Raw genomic sequence first — 26,419 nt, forward strand, 5'->3', positions numbered from 1 at the left:
ATTCCCAGCCCTGTATTAATGCCATGCACAAGTTTCCTCTGTAATTCTTTAAAAATGTTTTATTCCCAGGCTTGGGTAGTTTCTACATGCATATGCCCAGATTAGTACTCTGCTAAATTCTTAGGGTACTCTCTGTGCTTCATGTCTTTCCTCCCAGGGACTTGGTCCTGTAAGCTCTGGCCACTTTCTTTGATACTTTCACTTCTGTTTCCTGAACTCAGAGCCTTTGGCTCCCCTGAGTTGGGTGTCCTCCCCATGCTGCTGTTGAGAAGCCCTCAAGGCAGTGTTCTGAGGCGATTGTGGGATTCACCTCTTGGCTTTTCATCCCTCAGGAATCACTGTCCCTCATGGCCTGTTGACCTGTGTCTTGAAAACAATTGTATTGTGCATTTTATTTCCTTCTTCCTTCCTTCCTTCCTTGTTTGTTTGTTTGTTTTAAGAAGGAAGGTTTGTCTCATCCCTCTGTCAGTTCATCTGGGCTAGAATAAGAAGTCTCTCCCAGTTGTTTCCAAAAAAGTTCAGCAATACCTTATTTATCCAATCAGTGTCTTAATATGAAGTTCAATAATTGAAATGAATTTTAAAACATTTGACTGTAGTGTGTGTAGAAAACCCCCTTGAATAAACTGCTGTAGTTTTCTTTTTCTTTCCTTTATTCTCTCCTTTCTCCTTTTGCAGGGGTGATGGGGGTTGTTCCTGGGATTTGAACCCAGGGCCTTATGCATTCTAGGCAAGTGTTCTATCCCTGAACTCCATCTCCAGTCCTCACCACTGCAGTTTTGCAACTGTCAGTACAGCTTGTAGAACCACGTGGTGGCATTTTCCCTCCCACCTAACTTTCCCACCAGATGATCCAATTTTATTTTCTGGACTTAGAATAAATTTTGTGGCTCATTCATTCATTTCTTGAACAGATATTTTGATTAACTACTATGTATCCTACAGTGTGGGGTAGATACCATAGTGAAGAAGACCCCCCTCTCCCCCTTTAAAAAAAATCTTGCAAGTTTATTTTCAGAGACAAACTTGCATGTGAATGTTCATAACAACTTTTCTTTTTTTGTGTGTGTGTCCAGATTTTATTATTATTATTTGGATTTTTGATGGTAGTAACTCTACCTTATTCATTGTAGCTTGCACTGCTTCAAGTGGTAGTTTCCAGAACTGTGTGTCTTTTTTTTTTTTTAAATTTGTCCTTTTTAGATATACATGACAGTAGACTGTAGAGTATATTTGGACATATTATAAATACATGGAGGATAACTTATTCTAATTAGGATAGTATTCTTGTGGTTGTACATATGTGGAGTTTCACTGTGGTGTATTCATATATAAACATAGGAAAGTTATGTCTGATTCATTTCACTGTCTTTCTTATTCCTCTCGCTCACCTACATTCCCTTTTGTCTAATCCACTGAACTTCTATTCTTCCTTTCTCTTCCCCTTGTGTATTAGCATCTGCATATCAGGGAGAAAATTTGACCTTTGGTTTTTTGGGACTAGCTTATTTCACTTAGCATGATAATCTCCAGATGCATCAGAAACTTTTTACTTTACCAGAAAAAGTCATGAAGTCATTCTTTTCTTAGAGCTAAGTAATATTCCATTGTGTCTACATACACAGTTTCTTTATCCATTCCTCTACTGAAGGGCACCTAAGTTGGCTCTATAGCTTAGCTAATGTGAATTGGGCTGCTATAAACGTTGATGTGGCTGCCTAACTGTAGTATGCTGATTTTAAGTCCTTTGGTTATATACCAAGGAGTGGTATAACTGGGTCAAATGGTGGTCCCATTCCTAGTTTTTAAAGGAATCTCCATATTGCTTTCTAAGGTGATTGTTATCAATTTGCAGTCCCACCAGCAATGCATGAGTGTACCCTTTCCCCCACATCCTCGCCAACATTTACTGCTGCTTTTTTAAAATATTTTTTTTAGTTGTAGATGGACACAATAACTTATTTATTTATTTACTTATTTTTATGTAGTGCTGAGGATGAAACCCAGTACCTCACATGTCCTAGGCAAGCATTCTACCACTGAGCCACAACCCTTGCCCTGTTTTTATTCTTGGTTAGCAAATTTATTTGTAATAACCAAAACCTGGAAATATCCAAATGTCTATCAATGAGTGAATGATTAAATAGAGAGTGATTTAGTTACATAGTAGAATACTACTCAGCAATAAAGAAAAATGAACTGTTGTTATGGGCAACAACTTAAATGAACCTCAAAGAAAATATGTTGAGTGAAAAATACTTACCTTAAAAGAATACCTTATTGAATGATTCCATTCATATAACTCTTATGAGGTAACATAATCATAGAGATGGGGAACTGATTAGTGGTTTTCAGGGGCAAGGGAGAGGGCAGGGGATGGAGTAGGGGTAGACATAAAAGGGTAGGATTCTTATGATGATGCAGTTAAGGGTTTGGCATGAGCTAATGGTTACTTAAAACTACAATACGATAAAATTGCTTAGAGATCTACACACACAAACACAAATAAGTGCATGTCTATCTGGTGATATCTGAACAAGCTCTATAGATTGTACCAATGTCAATTTCCAGGTTTGGATATCACAGATGTTAATATGGAAATAGAGACTGAGTGAAAGATCCACAGGGCTTCTCTGTCAATTATTTGTACATTTTTGCTAATTTTAATTATTTCATATTAATTTTTAAATAATTGCAATGTTGTAGAGGATATAGGGAACTGAATAGCTCATTATAATATATTGCAATAATCTTTAGTCAAGAGGAATTAGTATAGAGTATATATATGGAGGAATACTGTCTTTTTTTGTGTTGCTATAACAAAATAGTCAAGGCTGGGTACTTTATAAAGTATTTATGTTTATTTGGCTCCTGATTCTGGAGGGTCCAAATAGCATGCTTCTGCAGTCTTAGTAGCGTCTCAACATGGCAGAAAAGTTAAAAGAAAACTGGCTGCTTGAAGAATAGGACAAATTCACTTAAAAAAAAAAAAGCAATTCACTCTTCTGAGAGCTAATCCACTTTGAGAGCTAATACCACACCTGACCTACCCCTGTAAGACAGTATTAATGTATACATGAACGTGAAGCCCCCATGATGTAATCACCTTCCCTTAGGCCCCACTTTTTAAAGTTTCTTGCCACATTGGAGACCATAATTCCAGCACACAAACCTTTGAGAAACAGCACATTTCCAAATAACAGCAAATATCTTGTTTCTATTCCCCAGTTAAAAAAACCATGTCTCTACTATGTCTCTCACTTTCCAGGCAAGTCATGCTTTTGTCTGAGGGACTTGGTTCCATCAGCAGTAATGGAGAAGCAGAATGGATGAGATTGACTCCACCATCACTACCCCAATGACATGTCCTGCTCACAGGTGCCTGTATGAAATGCCTTAACCATATGAAGCATTTATTGTGTAAGAATGAGTACATATCAAGCATCAGGAGTCTGGTGTTTCCACAGCACACTCTAATGTAAGTAGGAAAATTGGTTCCAAATTTAAATATCCATGAATTCTCTGTTATACACAGCCTTGGCTCACCTCTGGCCTGCTCTGCCATTAGCATGGAGCAGTCAACGCTTCGCTCAGATCTGCTTAGAAATAGCCTTTGCATGTGAAGATGAACATGGGTGCAGTGGGTTTTTATTACTGTTGCTGTAGCTCATTTTAATTTGGTGACAGATTGATAATATATCGTGAGTTTTGTTAATTTATATGCGTTTTTTTCCCTCCTAATAACTAAGTAGAATTTTCTCTGAATGTTAGGTGAAATCCGTATTTGGGTTTTGTTGTTATTAGTAGGAGGCACCAGAAAAGCCACTCAATATGAATTTGTGCTCTTGTCAAATTGTGACAACTCAGTTGTCTTAGAAATTTCATTAGGTAGTTTCTGAATTTCACAAATCCATGAATAAATGGGCTTATATAATATGTGGGCTAGAAATATATTGATTCTTTCCTTTTTTTATTTTTAAAATGCACTTTCTCTTATCAATGCCAGGAGAACCTCCTTTAGAGTCACCATTGACTTAGAAGGGGTCTGAGTCTGCACCTGTGTGGTCCTAGAATGCTCCCTGGGAAGGAAACATTCTTGGAGTTTTTAACCTGGTCTGAGTCTCCTTGAGACAGAATCACAAAGTGTGTGTATAGGCAGCTTTGGTTTGTGTCCTTTACCATCATCAGGGGAGTAGACAATTTGAAATGACTAAATATAATTTGTGAAATTGGCCACTTAGTTCTGACTCATGTCTTCTCCTCCTTCTTCTTCTCCCTTACTTCCTCCTTCTACTCCTCGTCCTTGACTCATATTTAATTTTTTTATGGATATTTTACATGTAACAGGTCATGTATCATTGATTAGATCTTGGGACTTTCATTCTTTTGTTGTTGAGGCCAACTGTGTACTAAGTTTCATTTTTAACATTTTATTAATTTGATTTTCTGAAACAAAACTGGTTATTTGTATGCTACATGCTTTAACACCTTTCTAAGAAAACATTAGAGAGTATGTCAAAAGTCTAGCTGACTTAGAATGACTCTTTTTTGCCTTCTGGTAGTTTATGTGAGTATGTGGTCCTGATTTGTATATGGCCATAGTCTTTTCTGTGTCCTCTCCTATCTCTGTCTCTATATTTGAGAAAATTGTTGGCTTTTTTATTATTCTTATTTATATCTTTAAGATGCAGTTATAATAGATGTTCTCGAGATTACATAACACTCCATATATTCCATGGTTTTCCCTGGATACGCAGGTATAACCATGTTATTAAATAATGTTACAAGCATTTTTTTTGGAGAGGAATAGGAATTATTAGGAAGCCAGTTGCCTTTTACATAGATTTCAGATGTCCACTGAAGAGGCTTGATTTTTTAAGTTTCCTGAATAGTTTTGAAATATTAATTTGAGAATGAGAGCTGCATAGCCATCAATATAACTCTGCAGTTTTTTTTGGGGGGGTACTGGGGAATGAACTCGGGGTGCTTGACCACTGAGCCACATCCTCAGCCATATTTTGAATTTTATTTATAGACAGGGACTCATCAGTCCCTGGATAACAAGAAGCATGTTTAAACCTTTAATTTTCTCTTGCTTATTGGGTGCATATAGTGGGTCAGCTCCAACAGCTGGGCTATATGTTACTGCTCATTCTCAACTGAAATTTGTATGGTTCACTAGACCTGGGGAGGCCATTTCTCTGAACTACGTCCCAGGGGCTGGTGTGGCTCCCTTGTTTCAGAAATTATCCCCTTCTCTAGAAAAAAAGGGCTCAGTATCTATTAAGTTTTCTTGGATCCTTAGATGCTATTACGATGTCTGCATTACACTCTGTGGTTTTTTAAAAAAACAGGATCAGATCTGATAATGACCAATACCTGCTTGATTTTTAGGTATTTCTGATAATTGCTCTGACCTCTGCTTGATTTGATGACTTATTATTTACAGCCGTTTGTATGATTTCAGAGCTGACTCTTAGTAACAGATATGGGTAGTAACAGGTCCACATTTGTGATATTAAATGTGCATATTGGCCTGCTTTGCTAAATGTCTATCATTGCTCACAATTGTAATAAGGAAGAAGGCGTCAGACAAAATGAGTCTTTCCAAACTCTGAAGAGTGTGGCATCTCACTGATTGCAAAAAAAAAAAAAAAAAAAAAAAAAGCAAAACCAAGGCAAACAATAAAAAGGGGACAGTGTAAAACTAAACCAGAACACTAAGACCCTCCAGCCATATTCAGTTGTTGAATAACTTGGTTTCAGGCTCATGCTTTCTGCCATTCAGAGGAAAAGGGAATCATAAGAAATGATGTCCCTATTATGAGATCAGAGTGGGGCTGGAGACCCCAGGGAGCCAGGACAAATGTTCTTGTTTTTCAGAACTTTGGGGCAGTATGCATTGAATGGTTCTTTATGTTAAGTTTTATATCAGAGAATTGTATTAAGGCATCAGCTCATATTGCTGAATGGTATGGTATACTTTAAAAAGTTAATCTTTTTTTTGCAATGCATTTAGACTAGCATTGTTCATTAGAAATGTAATGTGAGTCATAAAATTAATTTTAATTTTTTCCAGTTTCTACAGTAAAAGGACATGCATGAAAATAATGTAACAATATTTGTATTTCAGTCAATAATATCAAAATCCCATTATATCAATAGATGTTAATACCAAAATTATTGAAATATTTTGCTTTCTTTCTTGAAAGTCTTTGAAGTCTAGTGTGCATTTTACAATTACAGCACGATCAGTTTGGACTGGACATGTTTCTGGTGCTCAGTAGCTTCATGTGGCCAGGGCTTCTGTGTTGCACAGCACCGCAGTGGACAATGGAGTGGGCGGGAAAGGCAACTCTCCTTTGTTGTAATGTGTTTGGGATGCTTTCAGCTGTGAGATACCTCATCAATAGTTACCATCAGGGACCTTGAAAGGGAAAGTCTTCCAGGTTTCTTTGAATAGGGTGGGTATTAATTCAGAAGTTATTATTTTATGTCACCAGAACTAATTTGATGAGAAGAACAGCTATGTTAAGTCATCTTCAAGCAAATAAACAACTTATTCTGAAAACTTTTGGACCCTTACTTTCAATTCCCTCATCTCTAGTGAATGCTCTAATTTATCTTATCTAGGAAATTCTGGAGCTATTTTTATGCTATTTGCTTCTTTAAGACTTCCATGAGTTCATCAGTTTTCTCTCTTGAGTTTCCCATGGGAATTAGTTTGCAATTTTTCAGTGATATCATGACTTTTTCTTGATATACAGTTACTCATTAATTTCTTGTGTTAGCTCTTTGAGGAAAACTGAGACTTGCTGGCTGTCCCGCCTCTTTAGTGCCACGCATGAAGCAGGGTGTACTCAGAGATGCTTGTGGAATGGACATGTACATGCCTTCTCTGATTTAAAGTCTGGAAGGCAGAGCATGTTTTTAACTTCTCTGGTGTATTTTTGTTTGCTAATTTAGTATGGATTTTTCAGTTGGTGCTTAATAAGTTCTTGCTGACTGGATTCAGGACTTATAACTGTCCTCCCTAGTCTTAGTCCAAAACTATAATCATCAAACTGTTAAATTACATAGTTGGACAAGATCTTCATTTGGAGGAACAAATACAAACATATCTACCAACCTGCCCTGTGGATTCTTACATGATCTATGAAAGAATGAAAGAAACTATGAAGAGTGTAACTATCTTTGGTTAAATACCAATAAAATATAATTATTGCCAGAAGAAAAAAACATGTTCTTCTCATAAGTCTTAACCTCTATGGCAAAAGAATCTACTTTGTAGATATTTGAATCACTCAATTCTTTCATTCAACAAACTGAGCACCCATGAGGATTAAGGCTTTGTATTAGGCACAGAGCATAAAAAATCAAAAAAAGCCTGACTCTCAAGTTGCTCACATTTTGGTTGGAAAATCAGATCATGTCAAAGCCCTCTGTAAACCATTTGTATGTTTAGAGCAAGTTACTAATGAGAGAAATATTCAGCAAAGTCTAATTTTTATTGTGTTTTCCTTCTGTGAGGTTGGTAAGAGTTTTTAGAACAAACGCGTAGATAGTGGTTTGTTTTAAAGGAGTTATATTATTCGGCACTTATTATATTTTATTTATTTTCTTGATTGATTAATTGCAGTTAAATTACCTTAGCATGCAAGAACAGATTTTACAGATTTTGACATATGATTAAACAGCATAAAGCATAACTAATGTGGTTTTAGTGGCATGCTATGTATTAAAGCATAAAATTTAAACACACATTTCATCAGGAATTTTTGCAGTTACAGTGAATTAGAGAGATTCCTATGTTTGAACTACCCCCATCTCCTATGTTAGGGAGGGGCAGGGATTTTATAATTGAGATTATTATGGAAGAGTGTCCTGACATAACTGATTGACTTCTGTGATGTGCCTTGAAAGTTCAAATTCAAGGTGTGCACTTATTTCAGTCAGCTTATTCTGAATGTTTAAATAAGAAATACTATTTCTGGGTATTCTGAATAACTCGTTGTACATTTATTCCTAATAGTGAGCATTTGGACTAATGATGGATTACTAATGAGCATGTAAATGTACCACCTGATTACATTAATATATGATCTTCCATGACGAGGTCTGAAATGAACATTTCTAATATGTATTTCTTTTCCACAAATGGCACTGTGGTGTATACTGAGCAGGACTGAGACAAGGGTGTTTTCTTAAGAGCCACTGATTTAGTCAATTATCAAAAATCACATTATAATAAATGCTGTTCTAAGAATTTTGATTAACCTTTAAATAAATGTTACTTTGGAAAAAAATCTGCCAAATGTGTTAATGATAAATTGTGAAGTGGTAGTAATTGCAAGTATGGCTTTATAGATAATATAGTTAATTGACACCACCCTCTCAAACATATATAGCACATCAGCTGCTATGAGCCTAGATTATAGCAATGGTGTCAATGGCATTTTTGATACATTGAGGATGACATGAGTAAAACGGAAACTTAGAGTGCTCACCAGGGTCATTCTCTCATGGACATCTGATGCCCATGGTCAAGTAAATTTTTAATGACACATAGTCACTACACACCTTTCAGCCTTCTGAAGAGGTAAGTGTACATTGATCTGTCCTAATTAGCCTTGCAGAGTACTTCAGACATCCCTGCAGGAACACTATTATTTAATAAAATGAGAGCTGTTTTTTTCACAAGCTCAGCATTTGCTCCTTGGAAGGCTGTATTGTTTTCTTCTGCTTTTTTTTAAAACTAAGGTCTCATGTCTCATGTTCATCCTTGTCTTTGTCTGACAATGTAGTATTAATGCAGCTGCATAAAAAAAGTAAGCAAAATTAAGGAATGGGTCTGATTATGAAGGTTCATTGCTATTATAAGTAATCCATAGGGCACATGTCCATTCTTTTCCTAATGTATAGGGTGCTGACTGCATAAAATTACTTGAAAAAACATTAAGGGTGTACGAGCAATTCTGTTGAGGTGTGCAGTGGGATGCTTTTATGTTTGGCAATAAAGGTGGCTCTGGAATACCTGATTCAAAAAACTGTAGCCAAATCAGTTTGTAGTTGCTTACGATTAGAGATTTTTTTTTTTTTTTTTTTGTACTGGGGATTGAACTCAGGGCCACTCAACCACTGAGCCACATCCTGGTCTTATTTTGTATTTTATTTAGAGACAAAGTCTCACTGAGATGCTTAGTACTTCACTTTTTTTTTGAGAGTCTGGCTTTGAACTCTCAATCCTACTTCCTCAGCCTCTCAAGCCGTTGGAATTACAGGCATGCACCACTGCATCCAAGAGAGACTAGAGAATTTATGTTGGGATATCTACTTCATTTGAGAGTTTAGTTTTCATCTGTATTTAGGATCTAGAACAAAGAATCCTGAGTTTGCCCATTTTTGTAAAAAACTAAGCACTATTTATAATTTGCTGATAGGATTTGGAGGCAGAGGTATTTCTAATACAGACACTTACTATAATTGTGAAGTTGGTTCCAAATGGGACACAGAACACATGGTGTTAAATCTTATCCACTGATAAAGTCTACAGCCACAACTTCTTGGAGGTAGGAACATCCCTTGGTGGACATTGTTCATTGGTAAGTGAATGTATTTGCTTTTAAGAAAAAGGAACAAGAAAGGACCCTGTCATGCTATTGGGCTGGCCATGGATGACAATATCTGAAGTTGCCCTTGTGTAGAGGGAAATCAATCATCTCTTTCTGCTGTTTTATGACCACTGAGTCAGCTGGAAGCTTCTCAAGTGCCCTTTTATCTGCTTGCTGATACCTGAAGTTGTATACTTTGAGATTAAAATCTTTGGATTTTGCAAATATCTCTAAAAATTATAACACTTGATTTAAATTGTATCATTAGACTACACTGTGAATAGTCTTACTAGCTCTCTCTGGATAGCATGTTTTTAAAAAAACTTTATTTATTTTTATGTGGTGCTGAGAATCGAACCCAAGGCCTCACACATGCCAGGCAAGTGCTCTATCACTGAGACACAACACTAGTCCCTGGAGAGCATATTTTGAAAGGGGTTGGATAGAAAAATAGAAGGCCTCTAGTCACTGGAGAGTGAGAGGAAGTGCTTTTTAGCTTGAGGGAGATAGTGGGGAAATGTGGAAGATACTGAAAGAGGAGGCTTGAAACAAAACAGGATGATATTTATTTTCTTTATAGTATAGAAAAATCTCTATAAAGAATGTCAGACTTTCTGAATATAGTTTTGAATATATCTTGGTTGAAAAACTGAAATATTTTTCAGTTTTATTGAGGTACAGATACTTTCTTTGAATTACCTAGTTCAATTATTCAGGATTTTTTTTTTTTTTTAAGTAGCTGCTGTGTGCTAAAAAGTGTATTGGACAAAAAAAGACATGTTTTCCCACCCATATTACACACTATGTTCTTCCCTGCAGGTAATAGAAAACACAAGTCCAAATGGCTTTAGTTAAAAGCAAATTTGTTGCCTCACTCCACTGAAAGTCCAGAGGGAGGGTGGATTCAGGGTCAGTTTAATCCAGTAGTTTGGACTTAGTTTTTCTTTCATTGTTTGCCCTCTCTGGGGATCAGTTTCAGCCATGGCTGGGAGGGAGATGGCTATCAGGAGGCTTTCTAGAAGAGCTAGAAAAACCTTCCCAGAAGCTTCCAAGAAAACTTTTCTTTGATTTTATTAGTCCAAGAGACTGAGATTATGCTGAACCAGTGGATTCAGATGTATGGTTCAATGAACAGTACGGAAGGAGAGGCATCTACTCCCAACTAGTGCAGGTGGAGGAAGAATTCTTTGCAGTGTGCTGCCGAAACTGAATCCAAGAGGATGAGAAGCAGTGAAGAGGAAGGAAGCGCACTGCAGGAATGAAGGCATTATGTGCCAAGACACAGAAGTAGAGGCACAGTGCATAAAACAGCTACCTTACTCATTCTTAGGTCTTAGCTGCACCTTGGAGATTTCACAGATCCTTTCTGTGGCATCACAGTTCCCTGCATTTGCCCCATCTTAACTGTCCCCACCCTTCATCTTACTCATTCCACTATTTATTCTCTCAACTAGACACTGGGAGGGTACATGTCTGTTTAATTCTCTCCGTTCCTAATGCTTACTTAACACAGTATCGAGAACATAGTAGATGGTTAATAAATATTCATCAAATGTGTAAATGAATGTGATATTTATTATAATTTTAATAACTATCAGTACATGGATCTGGTCATTTGTATATTGGTAATAATAATAATAACTTTCATGACCCTGATTAGATTTCTTATAAATAGAGACTTAAGAATTCTGGGTTTTTGACTCTCATATGACCAATTATTTTGAATAGAATTTTCTGAAGCACAATTTTGTGTTTTCATACACAGTATGATCCCAGAGCAGGAAAAGACCTTAAGTGTCATCAAGACTCTTACTTGGTACATGAATAAGTGTTTGTGTCTTTGGGGACTGAGTCTTGGCTCACCACATTCTTCAAAATATTAACCCCAATGTGTAAAACTCCAGTTCAGGTGACTTTCTTATGTTCCTCTAGGTTTATTATTTTTAAATTTTTAGATTGAAATATACAAATTATTTTATTGACATTAGTCAGAAATCACATATAGGTCTGCTTTGTTTTATGCATTCTCCACTTGAGAGAGTCATATACTGAAATGAATTAGAAAAAAATGTCTTTGGATAAAGTTGTATACCCAATTGTATCTGCTGCTCACTATCATCAGCATTATGATCTGCCAATATGATGCATGAACTGTATTAAAAGGATTGGGGGTGTAGCTCATGGGAAAGCATATGCTAAGCATGTGCAGGGTCCAGGGTTCAGTCCTAGCACTACTCATTACACACACACACACACACACACACACACACACACACACACACACCATTTAACTTGGGGGAAAAAAAGAATATAAGAACAGAAGACAATATGATGATATCTCATGATGAAATTTAACCCAAAAGTCTATTTGTGATTTTAAGGTCCTTTTGCGGGCAGCCTAGTTGTCTACTGTGCCTTTAAAGCTAAGACATAGCTTGATGTTTTCCCCATAGTCTGTCACACATCTGTCATGTGTAATCTTCCTAGATACCTTTTGAATTTATTTATCCTTACTAATTTGATTCCTCAGTGTATTCCGTACAGTGTCATTTAGACAGACTGGCTTTATTATGATTTCATTTATCTTACTTAACTTTCTTCAAATGATAAAAAATTTTAAAAATGGAAATCCTTTTTTATTTATTATAAATATTGCTTACATATTTTTGCCCTACCTGTAAGGTATTTGAGACATTTCCTATTGGAAAATATTTTTGAGTGGCTCATGGAGCATCACATCTATTATAACCTGGAAGTTTCTTCTTCCTGGAGTAAGCTATGTGGACATGATAATGATAATGAGAACTGAAAAATGCTACCACTTCATTTTTCACTTAGTATTGTCATCAAGGATAGCATCCTCTTTTTTCTTTTTTAAAAAAATGTCATTAAGTTTTTTATTGTCATTAAGAATTAATTTTATAAAGATAAGTTATGATTATATGGTTATGTGTAAGAAATGGAAAGATCTTTATAATTAACTCATGCCTCAAACAATTTTATTTCCCGTGTAATCATCTTAACATGATAGGAGGCATATTTAATTTAATGGAATAAAGTAGATGAGTGACTTGAGTCATTGCAAAGGAATCTTGTTTGGGACATCTCCTGCTTTGCAATCCCGGGAAGGAAAAAACTTTTATGGAGAAGTCCTTTTGAGCATCTGCTGTTTTTCCGTAGAATCTTTGGACTTTTTCAAAGTCTTGGGAAAATATCTTGTCTATGCTTTCCCTTATACAGAGAAGGGGACCTGGACTTCCTGAGGTTAAGGGACTTTCCCAGAGCTCTGTATGATTAATGAGCCTGCAGAAGAGGCAGGGTGGTGCTTGTGTCTCCTGTTTCTCAGAGCTTTGGATGTGCTTTGCACAATGCCATGTTGCTCTCTAGGATTCTTCCATTTTAAAGAAATGTAACCTAACATGAGAAGCAAAATTCTTTTGCATGGATTCATTAAAAAAAAAAACAACAACATTACACTGATTTTATAGTTGTACAAGTAGCTATTTATTGACTTCAGAAAATTAAAGTTAAGTCCACAAAATACTAAAGAAAATATATTTATAATTTTAACAAACAAACTTGTTCAGGAAACTTTTCCGATTTAAGTTTGCCTCCCGAAGCCCAGACTCCTTTCATTAAGAAAGCAGGTTGAGGCTGCTCCATCAGGCTGTGCATGGTGTTTTTCTTCTCTGAGAGCTCAGGAGATTGGCACTACTCCGCAGTAGTGTCACAGCCCGCAGTCATTTAATGCCTCTTCTTGTGAGGCCAGGATTCCACGCCCAAGTGCATTTAGTAGGTCAGTACAGTAATTTTAAATGTCTTTCTTTCAATCTTTTGCCATCTTCAATTATACCTTTCCACCCTACTATTTGTGTAATTTTCTTCTGTCTGAAGTCTCTTTACTGTTGTTCTCTATTGCACAGCATGACAAATTACCCATCAAGCCATATCTTTTCAGCCCAGAAATGCGCAATAACACGGAGTCATGGCATTATCGCATGTTGTGCACTTTATTTCCTCACAGTTCATTCAAGTGTGTCACTTTATTTTCCTGGCTTCCTTTTGTCATCATGGAGATTAACCATTTTATCCTTCCTAAACTTTCGAAACAATTAGAATTTCATTATAGTGGGAGCTGAGAGTGAATGCTTGCTCAGTACTGTGTGGAGTATACTTTTCATATTATCAGTGGCAAAATTAAAGCCATGAATCCTGAGTCCTTTTCGAAGGAGAGACTTTAGAGGTTATTATACAGCTGAGTAACCCAGGCTCTGGACAAGAGAATTATTTGAGGCTGTGGTCACCAAACACATTAACAGTAAGAAGCCATTTAGTATGACATTGAGTACCTGATTCTTATATTCTTGTGGGAATTAGGAAACTCACTTGAACCCATGTATTCTGTAAACAAAATATTTTTTCCCCCTCTTAGCTTTGGCTAAATACTAATAGTGTACAGTGTGCAATGAGATACAACAGACATTGCAACCATGTGTTGGAAAAATCAATTGGTATTGATGCTCTAATCAGTGTGGCTGCAGCTATTATATAGACACACCACCGGAAAGGGTGATTAAAATCTTATTCAAAAGCATTAAAAAAACCCCACAACATTTAGATCACTGTTCAGAGAGATTGCTGTTTTTCTGGGATACTAGGTGAGCTGGCTTGCCAGTGATATTTATATATTCTGCTAGATTTGTTTAGCTGTTTTATGACTGTTAAATTTAAAAGTTCTTTAACCTTATATCCTTGCAGGATATAGGACAACAGTTGGAAAACCAACAAAAAGTCCAAAGCTCTTTTCTTACAGCCAACTTAAGAGTCTCCTAGGCAGTGAGTTCAAGGTAAATATGAGAGGAAAGGTAGAGAAAGGAAAGGGGTTAGTTAAAATTGAGCTTTAGGACAGGGATTGTAGATCAGTGGTAGAATGCTTGCCTCACATGTTTAAGGCACTGGGTTCAATCCTCAGCACCATGTAAGAATAAATACATAAAATAAAGCTTAGTATAAAAACACTTGGTAAAGAGGTTGAGAAGTCAGGAACAAGAGAAGGAACACTATGGCTACGAATTTGAAAAAATTGGGAGGAAAATAGCCACTAAGAACCACTGCATGGCAAAGGAGTTTTTCAGAATTTAAATAATGAACTATAGTATCCTAAGATAGGATTTCCTACCCATGAGCAAGTGATTAGCTAAAATTGTTAGCTGAAAATCATTTTAGGAAAAATAAAGGAAGAAAAGAGATGAACTACAAAAGGTGGTTGTGTTCACAAAACTTTACTTTCTCATCTAGATTCATGTTTTCCTGTGAACAGCTTTAGATTGAGTTAGAATAAGATATACTCCATTTTTTGTATATATATGTCAGAATAAACCCTACTGTCATGTATAACTAAAAAGAAAAAATAAAATTAAAAGAGCCAAGGTTGCTATAGTCACTCAGAATGGAGACCACATAGGGTGAAGAAGAGGACCGTGGGGAAATATATATATATATATATATATATATATATATATATATATATATATATATATATATATAAACATATATATTTCAATACATATAGGTGTATTAATTTTAATTATTTATAAACAGGAAAAAGCTGGATATCTGATATAAATCTAGGTATAGAAGTCCTGTCTTTTAATCTCTGCCCATCTTTGACACATACCTGAGTTCTAGTCTAGAGTCATCAGAGTAGAACTAGAAGATGGGAAGAGGTCAAAACCATGGAATGTGTCTTTAGAAATAGTGACTGTCACAGAAAAGGCAAGAAGATTTTATGAAGACAAATTGCTCTTGAAAGTTGGGGAAGACTGAACACTGTAAGTATTTAGAAGTAATTTTAAAAAATCTTCTAGTGTTCCCAAATCTGATTTTAACCAGCAGCTAGTAATTTAAACATTTTTTTTTTAAGAAAGGAAAATGAAGGAATTCTGGGGAACTAAAGTGGAAATGGCAATAAGAATTTTAGCTTGGAGAGAACTTTCTAATTTTCAAACTATGTATGCTTTTCCATGTGCTCGTCACGAACTACTCACAAATTAAATAGGGAAGAAGTTATTAAAAATCCTTTAAAAGACAGGGGATGTGAGACTGAATAGAAATTTACCTGAAGTGATGTAAGCATGTGGATAAAGCAGCACTAGAATAAAGCCTCTGGAACTCTGCTGATTCACATGATAGCAGCTAGCCACATGGGACTATAGAACCCTGGAAATGTACCTACTATCTGAGATATACTATATGTGTAAAACACATACCATATTTCCAAGATTTAGAGCAAAGAAAAAGGAATACAAAATATCTTATTGCTAATCTTTAATATTGTTTATATTGCATTATGGATCTATTGGGTTAATAAAACATTATTAAAACTAATTTTATCACTTTTTGTTAACTTTTTTTTGGTATAGCTATTAGAAAATTTATAATTACTTCTGTAGCTTGCATTGATACCTTGCATTCTATTTCTAAGGCTATTCTGGGCACCTCATTCAGTACTTTGCCAGAAAAATAAAAGGAAGAAAGAAAAGAGGGATAACTGGGTGTAATGGATTTGAAGCAAAGCATTTGACCTTCAATGATAAGAGTGTGTCTCAATTATATCCATCATTTTCAATTCAGCTTATTAAAATACCATCAAGTTACTAATTTATAAGGGTGGTCCTAAGTATTATGTTGAGCATACTTTTGAGGAGAGGGGAAAAGAATCCCAAAGGAATATATTTCTGGGATTTTCTAACCAGATCCATGTGGAAGAAAGCATAAAAAAGATTTTTCTCAATAGATTTTGGCAAATCTGTTCTAAAGAAACCATAACTAGTGTAGAGGTGAAGAACCTGAGATTTTCTTGGCTGGGTTGGTATTCTAGTATAGGGCATCCAAGGGCATTTTGGCATCTGCTCAGAGGGAGTATTCCTGGTCGGTTGCACAAGCATGTCTGAGCTGACTCCACCCACATGGAGGAGGACCTTGGCTGAGGACAGACCAATGAAGCACATTAAGGAAGAGCTGTATGAAAAATGCATCACAGAGTAGAAATAGGGAAATATTGAAAACGTAATGAGCCATAAGGTCTCTGTCATCATTTCTTAATAGGAACGTTGTTAAATAACACTGGTGTGTACAGTAGGCTATGTATAATTTAGTACCACCATCTTTTATGAGCTTTATGGCCATACACACCTAATTCTTGAGGAAAGGACTGGTGCTACTATTGTCACTTACAACACACTTTACTAATTACTGATGTAGATTCAAGCCTCCGGAAAGGTCCATAATTTTATGGTAACACTTTTCGAAACTTAGAGCAACAAAGGAAGATTGAGAGACTACTGCAGATTTTCAAGGTTGGAGCCGAAGAGGGGACATACTCTCATGTGATATTCGAACTGAAATTCCGCTTCAAGATTCTAGTTCTATTTGAAATCTGTCATTTTAAAATTAATAACTGTTTTCCTTTAATACAGTCTGTGTAAAGAAACGCAATCCACTTATGAACAGTTCTCCTTCCTTTCCAGATACATGGAAATTCACTACTGTTGCTGACAAACAAAATGCCACAAGATTTGTCATACAAATCACATTATAAGAGGTTCCAAAAACTTGACAACGTTGACAGTTGTTTTCAGCAAATGGCTGCTTTACTCTGTACTGTCAATGTTGATGTCCTTGTGCACATGTAAAAGAGCAATGTGATTAAGGCAAGCTTGTCCACGCTATATCTGAGCCAAGTTTTCCGTCTCCGCGTGGCACTGAAAGATTGCTCAGCTGTTGCAGATAAGGCAGGAATAGCTAGCAGATTTCTGCCATTTAGAAAAAAAAAAAAAAAAAAACAACATTCTCTGGGCATGCATTTCTGTAGGAATTTACCAACATCTGCTGCTGACCTAAAGTTTTCTATAGAAGTAGCATATTTAATTTATATAAGTAGCTCACAATGATATTGGTCAAGACTCATTTCCTGAGCAAATAATGAGATGCGTTCACCAAGAAGAGATAGGTTGAAGTTGAATAACATATACATTCTTTAAATTGTCATTGGAACTTCAGGCCTCTTACTTTTTTGGCCCGTCCTAAATTTATTTTCTGCATGTTCTCTAAATTATATTTCGGTAGAGAAACTTTTTAGAAGAATAAAGAGCTAAGAGATTTTGGTGATTCCACAGAAGGCCTACACTTCACACTTATCTTTTTTTTATAGGCTCTCTGAAAATGTTTGATTTTTGGAAGCTAATTTATTCTGGAAGAATTTTGTAGTTGAATTTTAGTGTGATTTAAAATTGTCATATGTGCTATCCTTAAAAGAACATACAGGATTTAGGTATTTCATGTTGTCAAGGTAACTTTGATAATCTCTAATTCCTTTGATTTTGGGCATCAGCTTACTCACCAGTTTATTTATGGATGCTCATTTTAAAATTTGTTGTTTGTCTATATTACTCTTTGTTTCTCTGGAAATATAAATGCTCTTCAGGTAAAAATATAAAACTTTTGAGTTCATCTTGACAACCCAAACCTGCCTTGTAATAATGCATTTGTTGTGTGATTCATCTATTCTTATTCTTGGTCACCTTCTAGTACAGCTGCATGTATTAACTGTCTGACTTGTCTTTGAAAATCTTAAGCCACATTCTTTGGAACAGTTGCTTCATGTTGGTTGAAATTCTCGGTGGCACTTTTTTCCATTCACAGGAGCCAACAGCCTCCATAGCAGACACATAGTTTCCAAGAACTTAGGCATGGTTCATGATTCCTGAATCTCAAAAATTTCTTTTAGGAATTGGAATACCATGTTCACTGTCTGAAACTTTTGGGCTGCAAATTATAATAAAGAAATGTAAAAAAAGAGAAATTTACATTTATGTTGCGAAGTTAAAGTAGCACACACAATTTAAATTTTTTTTCATTATTTCAGCTTAGCAGAGAGATAGAATTTAAAAACCCACTAAATAAAAAAATAATCCATTAGCCATGAGTAAGTAAGTAGTTAAAAATATTAGCTAACAATATTCTTGCAGGAAAAATTAAAGATGAAAAGATTTGTGAACCAGAAACGTGGGTGCTTTTATGAAACAACTCTTATTGTCTAGTTTAGATTCACATTTTCCTGTGAACACCTTTAGGTTGTACTAAAAATATAGCAACTGAAAGTTCAAATTTTAAGTCCCAAATTACTGCCTTTCAGATCCATTGAGACATCTAAAAAATGGGTCAAGGTAACAATGCATAATTTGATAAGTTAACAAAAAGTTGCTAATGGAAATAAAATGAAAATCAATATAATTGTGATAACCTTTAACATCTGTCTTGTTTCTACTGTCAGTTATACATTTTAGGAAGTATAAAAATCTTTGTGAAACATTTGCAACAGCAAGCTCTTTATTTTCAAGTAGCAAATGGAGAAGAAAGGAGAAATTTACCATACAGTGTTCAAATGAAGAAACAGGTTAAAAATATGAGCAGTCAAAAAAAAAAAGAGTAAATACAGAAAATCAGAATGTGTATCAATAGATAAGAGCATGGAGGCAGGAAAACCATGGATATGCTCTGATTTTTGCTGCCAATTTTCATTTCAGAAAAGTTTACAAATTTTTGTTTTGTAAACTTTCATTAGGGTTATATTGATAATGATTTTTTGTACTTGGAAGAGATAATAGACTGAAAATAAAATGATAATTTATCATTTATGAGCTTTGTGAAGTTCTGGTCTTAGTTTTTTTTTGGTATTCATTTTATTTCCAATTACAGAAGTTTATAATCTATCTGGCACTCAGATCTTCTCACTGTCACTATCCTTCTGAAGCTTTGGTTCAATCCATTTATAGTCATTGATAGACAAGAGCCAAGAGTGTGACGAAAATAAAACCATTGTTTGTGTATATAGTTTAAAAAGAAATTCATTTCTTTGAGCACATACTTATAATAATTATATTCTTCAATAAACTTTTTGAACTTACCTTCTGACCCAATAATGCTCAGGAAGTGAGGATAATTTGTCTTTCATGGTCTTCTGTGATATCACGGAACCAGTTCAAACAGTTGCACTTCCCACCACCTCATCCTTCTGCAAAGCCATAAAACTTTACTTTGCAAGGTGACTAGATTTACTAGATTGTGAAGGCTTCTCATTTGTTTTTGAACTTTCATATGATACTGAGAATTTCATGAGACAGAAGTGATGCTATCAATCATGCTATAAATTCTTATATGAAAGTTTTATTATGTTTTCCTGGAATGTGCAAGATAAAGTCCCTTTTACTGAATATTTCTAGAGTTGGGAAATGTTTTACTGGTTGGTTGGTTTCTATGTCATTTGAGTATGGTGAAAAATACTAGACACATTTTGGAAATAAAATCAAGTATAAAATAAGTGGCCTCTTGTGGACTGAAGAATCTTGCTATCAGTAACTAAATCTCTCATGAGAGGTCTAGGACCACTCTGCTATGACCATATTTCTGAAGATTGGTCAAATGTACAAAGACTTGTAAAAAGAGTGAAGGGAGATGGTAATTAGGTACAGAGCTAAAAATTGTGTTTTTAACTTTTTAAATTGTGTTTTAATTCTTTGGAAAAGTTTATCAAATGTGGCAAAGAAGCTACAATGGCCTGCTGTCATCTACAGGATAAAGTAGTACATAAAAAAACTTCATGCATCATCTAGTTTTCAGACTCACACCACTTCTTCATAGCAAAGCCAAGCTATGGATTACCAAATATTAACCATAATCTGATTATAGCTGGACTCTCTTCCTCCAAGAAAGCATTATGGGTTTTGTTTACCTTAGAAACAAGTATTTGTCCTGTGAAGACAGAGCCCAAATGATGTCTCCTCAGAGAAATATCCACTGACCATACAAGGAAGTCAGTAGCTCCCTCACTTTCTTTCCAGTTTTGACATTTATCCATGCTCTCTCACCTTGTTGAGTACTTGAAGGTAAGTTTATCACCCAAGTAAGACTGTGAATCTTTTGAGTGTAGGGATTACATATATACTTAAAACAATTTCTTGGACTTTGAGAGAAACTATATAACTGTTTTTTGAAGGAAGTATACCTTTGTATAATATCTGTCACGTATCATCAGAATATCCCACATGAGGCAGGTTGAGAAATCTATTTACAAAAGGAACACTCTCCATGCATACCATGGACATTCAAGAGCCCCTACAAGGTTCGTTTATCTTGAATAATGTGTTTACTTTTATGACAATTCAGATTGTGAGCTAATACTACTACTTTTATCATCACACTTCATAAGAAAGAGTTACTTCAGGTACATCTTGACTCATAAAGAAGTATCAAAACCCCCATTTTCATTTGAAAGTCTTCATTTAATTCAGAACTAAAATTGGTAGAGGAAATGAACAAGAAGATTGACACACTAATGCATCCTATAACAAGTCAGTATTTCAAGCATAGAGTCCATAGTTAAGAATTAGGAAGTTGGGCTGGGGATGTGGCTCAAGCGGTATCGCGCTCACCTGGCATGTGTGCAGCCTGGGTTCGATCCTCAGCACCACATACCAACAAAGATGTTGTGTCCACCGATAACTAAAAAATAAATATTAAAAAATTTTCCCTCTCTCTCTCTCTCTCTCTCTCTCAAAAAAAAAAGATTTAAAAAGAAATCAAGAAGTAAAAAGGAACTAGAAATACAAAGAAGAAAATAAAAAGGGAAAAGAGCCCTTCATTTGTTTACAGAGTCTAATCATTTTTTATTTTACATATAGTTCTAACAGGCTTTTGTTATTTTCACAGGACTTCTAGACTGAGGAAAATGAGAGAAGCAAGAAACAACAGCTCATCAATCCAGAATGTCAGAGAAAGCAATATTTTTTTTTAAAGGAAAAAGGCTTAGACTATTCATGGACCTTTCAATACAGTCCTACTTAATCTACCCTACTTTTGAATTAAGATCTAGTCCTATTAGGCATTCCTTTTCTTCATTGCTACCCTCACAAACAACTACCTTGTCTCCCCCATCTCTTTTCTCTAGATCATTTTCCGGGTCTTTTTTCTATTAATACATATTGTGCTGTGTCTCAAACTCTCACTGTGGCCTTCAGAGGTGAACACACATCAAGACTTGAGCACAGGACCAGTATATGTATTTAGCTCTGGGTATATCACTGCCACACCCCTCACCACATGGAAAAGGTGCTTCTGGATCCCAGGAGCTCTCTAGTTCTTCATGAAGCTCCCAGCTGTGTCCACTTGCCACCTGACTTCTTATTGTGTCTGTTGCCTAAATGTCCCCAGTACCTGCCTACTTGTCCTGCCAGACCACCAGGTCGGTCTGGTCTCAGGGTACAGCTGTTTCTCTCCGTTACTTTCTTCCATGATTGACAATTTCTGGATAACCTATGGAAATTTGTGGTGACAACTTTGAACGACTCTGAGTTTTGTAGCTGGCACCTTGGAAATCTCTAGTGAAATTCCCAGAGTGATAAGGGCTAAAGAAGTTCAAAGGACCAGCAGAGATTGCCACAGAGACTGCAGCATTTTTAAAGCAGTATTGCTTCTAGGCTGTGAACTACAATGGGCACAAAGAATGATTCTCCCTTTTAAAAATGCTATGTTGTGACTCTCGGTACTTGCCTCACTGGTTGTCACAACTATCTACAGACAAAGTTCTTCAGTGTGCGGTGCATGGCTCCACACTATTCTGCCACTCAAGTGAAGGGTATGCCTAGGGCCTTAGTTTGTGTAAACATTGTTTTGCTGACTATGAATTTTGAACTACTAATGTTACCACCTTCCACTTAGTGATAATTTACTCTTCTATTCCATGCTGATGTTTTAGATCAAGATTTTATGTTAAAATTTAGGCACTTTTATGTGCATTCCTGCTTGCTTAGATAAAATTAGAACACATGGCTTAATTAGTAAGATGTGTATGTTCATGAGGGAAGGCACACTTTCCACCATTTTCCCCCCCATTTCCAGGAAATTGCATTATGAAAATATTGCTTTGGAAAAGGAACGGAGCCATTCCCTGAGTGGAATTTATTATAATTTAGCAGTTATATAATTGTAATTGAGCCACTCTAACAAAGGCTACCATTCATTTCTGTTGAAGCATCATCTAAAAAAATCTAGCAACATCTACTTTTGGAACTGATGCTGGTCTACTGACTAGGTAACCATGCCTGAACACAAATTTGAAGCCCTTTGGGAACTAAATATTGTTCTCATTGTTTATTAACTATCTGAATTTCTAATATCCATTCTTTGAGGTCTTAAGAGATGATAGTATTCAATGGAAATACATGTTGTAGGGATAACATGCTGAACTGCTACAACTAATACTTGAATGATAATAAGTAGTCAACTTGATGAGAAGTAATGTTTAGTCAGCTTTTTTGCTGCTATGACCAAAAGAGCTGAAAACTTTTCCTCATTAAAGGAGGAAAAGTTTATTTGGGGGCTCACAGTTTCAGAGGTCTCAGTTCATAGATGACAGGCACCATTACTCGGGGCCCAAAGTGTGGCAGAGCATCATGGTGAAAGTGTTTGGCAGAAGACAGCAGCTCAAGATATGGCAGCGTGGAAGCAGAGAGAGATTATCTGGTCTCCAGGGACAAAATATATACCTTAAAAGCACCCCCCCCTAGAAATCTACTTCCTTTAGCCACACAATAACTGCCTAGGGTTGCCACCCAGTTAATACCATTCAGGGGATTAACACACTGATTAAGGTTAAGACTCTTATAATCTAATCATTTCACCTCTTAACATTCTTTCATTGTTTTACACATGAGCTTTTGGGGGACACTTCATATCTAAACAATAAAAAGTAGGCCTATGCAAATAGTATATAGAGATGTCACCTGGAAGTGACTGAAAATGTAGAGAGAGGTCTGAAAGCGAGAGCTACAAACTCTAATGTTTGTCTACTATCTGTTTATTAAAGTTATAAAAATTTGCTAAACTCTGGTTATATAATTATTTTGCTGAGCCTTGCTGGAACCATCTTTATTTTTTTAAAAGAATATGTATGTTCATTAATTTTTTAAAATAATAAAAATGAACAGACCAATAATGAGTTCAAGTCAGTAATAAAAAGTCTCCTATCAAGACAAACCCAGGACCAGATGGCTTCACTACTGAATTCTAAAAAAGCACTTACAGAAAAACTAATACTAATTCTTAAAGTACACAAAACATTGAAGTGGAAAGAATTCATTCATACTAATTCTGTGAGACCTGTGTTACCTTGCTACCCAAACCAGATAAGGACACAACAAAAAAAATAAAACTTCAGTCCCATGTCCTTGATGAGCATAGATGTAAAAATCCTCAATAAAATGCTAGCAAACTGAATCCAACAGCACATTATAATGTTATTTACCATGATCAAGTGGTACTCATCCCTGGGATGTAATAATTATTCAACATTAGCAAGCCAATAAAGGTGATGCAACATATCAACAGAATGAAGGAGAAAACTAATATGATCATCTTAATAGATGCAGAAGATGAATTTGATGAAATTCAACATCCATCATGATAAAACTCTGAGCAAATTAGGTATAAAAGGAACATACTTCAACATAATAAATGCCATATAAAATAAGATAACAGCTTATATACAGAATAGAGAGAAACTGAAAGTTTTCTAAGATCTGGAACAAAACAAGGATGTCCACTTTTGCCACATTTACTCAAAATCAACATATAAAAATCAATAGTGTTGCTATATACCAGTAGCCAATTATCTCAAGTAGAAATCAAAAAAGCAATTTTATTTATTATAGCTAATATATATATATATATGATTAAAATTATAGAAATCAGTGAACCTGGCATGGCTGCACATGACTATGTGTAATAATTCAGGAGACTGGGACAGGAGGATTTCAAGTTCAAGGCCAATTTGAGCAACTTGGAGAGACCCTATCTCAAAATAAAAAAAATATAAAAGGCTGGGTTAAATCACCAGAACCAGAAGAAAAAAAGACATTGGTGAAATTATTTAAAGATGACAAAGAAAAATGGAATAAAAAATTTTGCAGATTGCAAGAATCAATACTGTTAAAACATCCATACTTTCCAAAGCAATCTATGAATTAAACGCATTCTTTATCAAAATACCAATAACATTCTTCACAGTATGTGAAAATCCCCCCAAATTTGTGTAGAATCACACATACACATCCACACTCACAAACACACACACACACACACACACACACACACACACACACACACACCCCTGATAGTCAAAACCATCTTGAGCAAAAAGAACAAAGCAGGAGACATTATACCTGATTTCACCATATTCTACAAAACTATAGTCATCAAAATATGATTGAGCTCTATGATTGAGCTATATCACACCTGGGTATATATCCAAAGGAATCAAAGTCAGCATACTTCAGAGATACCTGCATACCCATGTTAATCACAGCACTATTTATAATAGCCAAGTTATAGAATCAGCCTAGGTGCCCATTGATGGATTAGTAGATAAAGAAAATGTGGTACACAACAGACTATTATTCAGCCATTAAAAAGAGTAAAATCACATCATTTGTAAAATGGATGGAATGGGAGATCATAATGTTAAGCCAAGTAAGTCTGACTCAGAAAAAACAAGTATCATATCTTTTCCCCGTATAGGGGTGGAAAGATATGAAAGTTGCAGGGATATTATTAGAGAAGAGGAAGGGGGTCAGGAGGAAGGTAGAAAAGAGGGCAAGAGAGAATAATAAGTATACACAATCAAAGTATGTTATTTGCATATGCCATAATGAAACCCATTGTTCTGTAAAATTAAAATTCATTTAAAAAAGAAAAACAACAGATATTGGTATAAAACTAGACACACAGACCATTGGAGCAGAATCAGCCAAGAAGCAAACCTGTGCTTCCATAGCTAACTGAATTTCAACAAATTGGCGAAAGGAAAGTCTTTTCAATAAATGGTGTTGAAAAATTAAATAACCAAATGCAGAAGAAAAAAAAAACTAGAAAATGTGATGGATAGGCATACTAGAATACTATTCAGCCATAAAAGAAAGAAATCCTGTCTTTTATGATAACACTGATGGAACTGAAGATCATGATGTTAAGGGAAATATACCAGACACAACGAGACAAACATTGCATGATCTCAGTCATACGTGAAATCTAAGATTGTTGATCTCATAGAAGTTGAGAGTAGAATGGTGGTTACCAGAGGCTGATGAAAGTAGGAGGAAGGAAGGGATGGGGCACCACCCTTCCATAGGAGCAAGAAGTTCTGCTGGGCTACTGTGTAGTAGGGATACTATGGGTAACAATAAGGTGCAGCATATTTCTAAAAGCTAGAAGAAAAAATTTTGAATATTTTCATCAAAAGTATGTCTATATATGTCTAAAGAGAGATGTTTAACCTGATTTAAACCTAACAATTGCATATATGTGAGTGAATATCCCATGATGCCCCATAAATATATAAAATTTTTATATTTGTATGTATCAGCCAAACATTCAATCAAAAATCATTAAAATGTTATGATTTACCCAATTCTTTTATTTTATTCCACAAATGGCAGTTTTATCACCATTGACCTATACAGTTTCCTTTCAGTTCTAAACTCCAGTGGTTCTTATTTTGTATTTTTTTTTCTTAGAAATTTTTCTCAGGATATTTGGGTCTGCTGAGGTGATGGCTTATTTCTCTGTGGTTGTCAGTTGTGTTGTGGTCTTCATGGGAGGATTTGACCCTATGAAGATAACCACTTAGTAAGGTAGATGTGTGTGTGTGTGTGTGTGTGTGTGTGTGTGTGTGTTTTGGCATGGGTCTAAGATTT

The 26,419-nt window shown here is 35.6% G+C and overlaps 1 long non-coding RNA gene across 6 annotated transcripts in view; it reads left to right on the plus strand.

The window, feature by feature from the left end:
* The window catches only part of LOC113196719 (uncharacterized), a 161,407-nt gene that overhangs the window by 9,718 nt on the left and 125,270 nt on the right, over window positions 1-26,419 (plus strand). For 5 of the 6 annotated variants that reach the window (XR_003302588.2, XR_003302591.2, XR_013343898.1 and 2 more), the window contains exon 3: window positions 3,269-3,478. This is a non-coding gene — a long non-coding RNA (uncharacterized LOC113196719). Of the gene's footprint in view, window positions 1-3,268; window positions 3,479-21,380; window positions 26,198-26,419 lie in introns of those variants that run through there. The other variant, XR_003302587.2, reaches the window with a different exon arrangement.

Source organism: Urocitellus parryii, chromosome 1 (assembly GCF_045843805.1).
Source record: "Urocitellus parryii isolate mUroPar1 chromosome 1, mUroPar1.hap1, whole genome shotgun sequence".
Lineage (NCBI taxonomy): Eukaryota > Metazoa > Chordata > Mammalia > Rodentia > Sciuridae > Urocitellus > Urocitellus parryii.